At 38.8% G+C, this 6,000-nt stretch overlaps 1 pseudogene; it reads left to right on the top strand.

The window, feature by feature from the left end:
- The first annotated feature begins 2,984 nt into the window (after positions 1-2,984).
- LOC133038520 (uncharacterized) lies at positions 2,985-5,196 on the top strand (annotated as a pseudogene).
- Positions 5,197-6,000: the final 804 nt, after the last annotated feature.

Raw genomic sequence — 6,000 nt, 5'->3', positions numbered from 1 at the left:
CATGTGGCAAGTATAGAGAGTTTCACTATCAAATTAAGTAGAATATATTTAGAGTTCATATTAAGTGTGAAATAGAGATTCAAAATTTGAACACTTAAAAACTTTTACGTGGAGGCCTTAGAGAGATAGGCTCACATTAATGAACAAGAAAGACCAAGTTTGGTATTAAGTCGGATAAGGTGGGAAGTTCTTTTTCAGCGTTGAAGTTTTGACCGAGTATTACTCAAATAGTTAGAGTTTTATCTTTTATTACTATTTAAATAAGTTAAATATAATACAATAGGAGCCACGATATGGGTGAGTTTGGTTAAATCTCAGGGCTATAAATAGGAGCTATTACTCATTATTTTTCACACAACACTCACAAAAGCCTAAGAAGATTCTCTCTAGTTTCATAGTCGAACCAACCATGTTATCCACTTTCTATTGTTATATTATTCTTAAAACAACAAAGCCTTAGTCCCCTAGCTACACTACACCATTATTCTTCAAGATTTCATTATTGTTGTTTTCCTTCTTCCATATCGTCAAAAATTCCTTACTGCCATCACAACAACCATTATATTTATATTTCCATTCTCTTCTAGACATCTTCATGTTTAATTACTCAAGGCCAAGCTCGAGTAAATTACATAGCTACAGCTAGATTGTCTTTAAAGCTAAGGTATACCATTTTATAATTTTGGGTTTCTAGATTCAATTTAAGGTTTCACATATATATATATATATATATATATATATATATATATATATACCCCTATAATGTGTTCTAATTGATAAGTGTGAAATTTAGGTTTGGCATAAAACAATTATTATTTCTCAAAGATTTCTCTCATTGCAATCAAGGTTAACACTCCACATCCGAGGTAAGGAAATTAAGTAGAAAAATATAAGTTTTCTGTATGTAATAACATTCATAGGAAGAGTGGGAGTAGTAAAAGAGAAGTTAACTAAGGTCTTCTGCCTGACTCTTTATTGTTTGTTATTTAATGTACTGTATAATATATATTTAAATAATATGTTTATAAGATTCATGTTATTTATGTATGTTTACAGTATTAGAGCATGGCCATTGCTAAAGGTATATATTTAAATAATGTGTTTATAAGATTCATGTTATTTAAGTATGTATGTAAATAGTGTGTTTATAAGATTCACATTATTTAATTATGATTGTTATGTTATTTAAATAATGTATAGTAGTTTGACATTATTTAAATTAGGCAGATTATAATTTATGTGACATGATTTGACCGAGAAGATAATGGTTAAATACTTGACTGTTGGGTCTATATGGTAGATAGGGGGCCATTTAGTAGTGGGTACGATTTTACTGAACCCAGCCCTCCGCCATTTAGTCCAATAGCTCGAGTTTATTTGCCAAAATTGGACTCGGGCATAATCATTATTATGTGATTTAGCTTAGAACCTAATTATTAGTGACTAGTGATATGATTAAGTGTATGTTTTGCTATCTGCCTAAATATGTACATGTGCATTTTAATTAAGTTTTGTTTTTATTTATGTGACTACCTGACACACATTTCCTTACTGAGTTTAGTAGCTCACCCTTATTAAATTACCATGTGCAGACCAAAGTAACTAAAAGTCTAGAATGCCGGTGGCGAGTGGAACTTTGGGCGCTTGTGTGTGTGAACTCGCTGAGGGCCATATAACTGCGGCGGTCTAGGGCGCTCTGTTTATTTATTTATGTTATTAAACTTATGTCGCAATTATTTTAGTTATTAATTATTATGTTTTTTTTTTACGAAAACTGGCCAGTTGTGAACATTTTCAAGTATTAAATAAAAATGCGACATTACGATTTTTCCGCGTTTAACGCTTGTAAATAAAATTAATATTTTTATAAAAGTACGGGCGTTACAGTTTGGTATCAGAGCCACAGTTATATCGGTCCCGAACGTTCTCACGAGTTACACTCATCAGCCAAAAAGTTTCCGCTTGCCACCAAGTAAGTCTCATTATATATGCTTGCATTTTATGTGTATTTGTGTAATTTCTAAATTTGCATTTTACTTCAACCAAAAAAAAAAAAAAAAAAAAAAAAAAAAAAACCTTAGTACCAATATCCAAGTTTAGGTACTACCCATATGAAATAATTTTTAATACATATAAATATATTTCAAGTTAATTTAAAATAAAAAAAAAAATTTGGGTGAAATTTTAGAACTTGATGATAGATAGCACCATATGACTCTTAAAAAAAAAAAAAATGTGTGTCTTATTATTTTATGTGATTATTTATTTTATCTTTGAATAAATAGAAATTATTTGTGAACTAGTTATGCAAGTATGGGCATTTTTTTCTAAAATAGGGATATCTTATTCATGTTTATCTTCTTTTAGAGATTCTTAGAAACAAACAAGGAACATTAGGAAATAATGTCTCCAAGAAGATCAGTTCGAATCAACGGTAATAGAAACATCGACGTGGATGCAACTCCAGCACCCGCAAGGGGCGGAGGCCGAGGTGATGGACGACGCGGAGGCCGACGTGGAGGCCAAAGCGGTAGGGGAGGTAGACAAGGAGCATCAGTAGCACCGGTAGATGAAGTAGCACTCGAACAACAACAACCTCCCAATGCTCAAGCTGAGATACTCCGAGAAAACGCTCGTATACGTGAGGAGCTAACTCAAGAAATTTCAAGGCTACGAGCTCAGAATGAGGAGTTACGCCGGAATCAAAATCCACCCGTTAGAAACCTAGCTCTTCAACCAGCTGCAATGAATCCAGAACCAATACAACGTTTTGAACCTGTGTACGAGCGATTCAGGAAACAACAACCACCAATATTCAATGGGAGCTCAGACTCACTTGAAGCTGAGGAATGGTTGCGCTCAGTGGAGTCCATATTGGAATATATGGACCTCAATGATAGGGAAAGAGTATCTGTCGCCACCTACTTAAAAAGGATGCACGGATCTGGTGGGAAGTAGTAAGACAGAGTCGCAACATTACAACTATGACCTGGTTGGACTTTGTTGATGTGTTCAACAGGAAGTACTACAGTGCCGCCATACTGGCTGCAAAAGAAGATGAGTTTATGAATCTGAGACAGAACAATCTCACTGTCACGGAGTATGCTAGGCAATTTGACCGTCTGGCAAAGTTTGCACAAGAGATCGTACCAACCGAGGCCCTTCGGGTCAAAAGGTTCTTGAAGGGGATGAACCCCATGATAAAAAAAGATGTGAAAATCATGGTGGGGACCAACACAGTTTATGCTGAGGTGTTAGAGAAAGCTCTCGAAGCTGAGTTGCTCGAAAATGATATAAAGAAGGAGAATGCTGCTAAGTGGGAAGCCCGAAGAAACAATGGAGGAAATCAAGAGAATAAGAGAAAACACGAGGGAAATCACGGTAATGATCGTGATAAAAAGGGGAAAGCAGTGGTCCAAAGTAACAACAATGGGGTGAAAAGGTCCTATGTAGAATTCCCAGTTTGCCCCACATGCAATAGAAAACATCTTGGGGAGTGTAAGATGAAGTCAGGGGTGTGCTACAATTGCGGGCAGCCAGGCCATCTGAAGAAAAATTGCCCAAAGGGACAAAAGAAGGAGAACCAAGCTGCTCCCGCTCGAGTGTTTGCTCTCACCAGAGGAGAAGCGGCCACAAGCAACACTATTGTCTCAGGTCAGGTTTCTATTTACGGATTGCCCTGTAATGTTCTCTTTGATTCTGGAGCTACTCATTCTTATATAGCTACTAGGTTGATTGATAGTATAGATAAGCCATGTGATCTACTTAGATGTGGTATTGTGACGGAATTACCCTCGGGAGAAACCATGCTATCAACAAGAAGAATGCGAGATGTACCTATCATAATCGAAAGCAAAGAACTCATGGGCGACCTAATAGAGCTGGGAATAAAGGAATATGATGTTATACTTGGGATGGATTGGCTATCTAGTCACGGTGCGACAATCAATTGCCGAAAGAAACTGATCGTTTTTGAAACAAAGGCTGGGGATCGGTTTATATTCAAGGGCGACAAGCTAGCCCTTAGGACTCCATTAATCTCCTCCTTGAAAGCTAGTCAGCTAATGAAGGCGGGATGCATGGCATTCTTGGCCAGCGTAGTGGATCGAGCAATAGAGACGGAACTAAATGTGGAGAACGTGCACATAGTCTGTGAATTTCCAGAGGTCTTTCCAGAAGATCTACCGGGACTACCTCCAGACAGAGAGGTGGAGTTCATCATCGAATTAGCCCCAGGGACTAATCCAATTTCAAAGGCTCCATACAGAATGGCACCTAATGAGCTAAAAGAGCTTAAAATACAACTACAGGAGCTCTTAGACAAAGGGTTCATTAGACCGAGTTACTCACCTTGGGGTGCGCCGGTACTCTTCGTCAAGAAGAAAGATGGAAGTATGAGGATGTGCGTGGACTACCGTGAGCTCAACAAGGTGACCATCAAGAATAAGTACCCTCTGCCAAGGATTGACGATCTCTTTGATCAATTGCAAGGCTCCTACCGTGTTCTCAAAGATAGATTTAAGATCCGGGTATCACCGGCTAAAGGTCCGGAAGGAAGATATACCCAAGACAGCATTCAGAACACGGTATGGACACTATGAGTTCTTAGTAATGTCTTTCGGACTAACTAACGCCCCAGCAGCTTTCATGGATATGATGAATAGGGTGTTCAAGGAGTACCTAGATAAGTTTGTTGTTGTATTCATTGATGACATTCTTATCTACTCCAAAACTGTGGAGGAACATGAGGAACACCTGAGGATGACTCTAAACCGACTTAAGGAGAACCAACTATACGCCAAATTCAAGAAATGTGAATTTTGGTTAGAGAAGGTGGCATTCCTAGGCCATATAGTTTCCAAAGATGGAGTCGAGGTGGATCCTACAAAGATTGAAGCGGTCAAGAGTTGGCCAACACCTAAGACTGCAAGTGAAGTAAGAAGCTTCTTGGGTCTAGCTGGTTACTATAGACGCTTCGTTGAAGGATTTTCCAAGATCGCAACTCCTCTAACCAACTTGACTCGAAAGACGCAAAAGTTTGTCTGGTCAGAAAAGTGTGAGGGTAGCTTCCAAACACTTAAGGACAAACTAATAACGACCTCGTATTATGTGTTCCCAATAACAATGATAAGTTTGTGGTGTACTGCGATGCATCAAAACAAGGGCTGGGATGCGTGCTGATGCAAAATGACAAAGTAGTAGCGTATGCCTCAAGACAACTTAAGGAGTATGAAAAGAGGTACCCAACACACGATCTAGAGTTGGCAGCAGTAGTTTTTGCGCTAAAAATATGGAGACACTATCTCTACGGGGAGAAATGTGAAATTTATACCGACCACAAGAGTCTGAAGTACTTCTTTACGCAAAAGGAACTCAACATGAGGCAGAGGCGATGGCTAGAGCTTGTTAAGGACTATGATTGTGAAATCCACTACCATCCGGGGAAGGCCAACGTAGTAGCAGACGCGCTAAGTAGACGCAGTTATGCCAGCTTGGCAATACTGGCACAAATGGAAATGCCACTACAACAAGAACTCCAAAGAAGTGGTATAGAGATCATTACACAAAAGCTAGCTAACCTAACCATTGTCTCAACGCTGCTACAAGAACTTAAAGATGCACAGATTGTTGATGAGTTCTTACAGAAGAAAAGAGCAGGCATGCCAGAGAAGGAGGCAGAGGATTTCTCCGAAGGTACAGACGGCATGCTAAGGTATAAGGGAAGAGTGTGTGTAGCCAACGACATAGAGCTTAAAAGAAAGATCATGATGGAAGCACACACTACACCCTACTCAATGCATCCAGGGTCAACCAAAATGTACAATGACTTGAAAACCTTGTATTGGTGGCCAGGGATGAAGAAGGATGTAGCTGAATTCGTAGCTAGATGCCTCACTTGTCAACAAGTTAAGGCTGAACATCAGAGACCAGCAGGGATGTTGCAACCCTTGGAAATCCCAGAATGGAAGTGGGAAGATATAGCCATGGATTTTGTGACAG

This window comes from Cannabis sativa, chromosome 5 (genome assembly GCF_029168945.1).
Source record: "Cannabis sativa cultivar Pink pepper isolate KNU-18-1 chromosome 5, ASM2916894v1, whole genome shotgun sequence".
NCBI classification, from domain to species: domain Eukaryota; kingdom Viridiplantae; phylum Streptophyta; class Magnoliopsida; order Rosales; family Cannabaceae; genus Cannabis; species Cannabis sativa.
The sequence above is the reverse complement of the archived record's forward strand: the minus strand, read 5'-3'. Positions and strand labels throughout refer to the sequence as shown.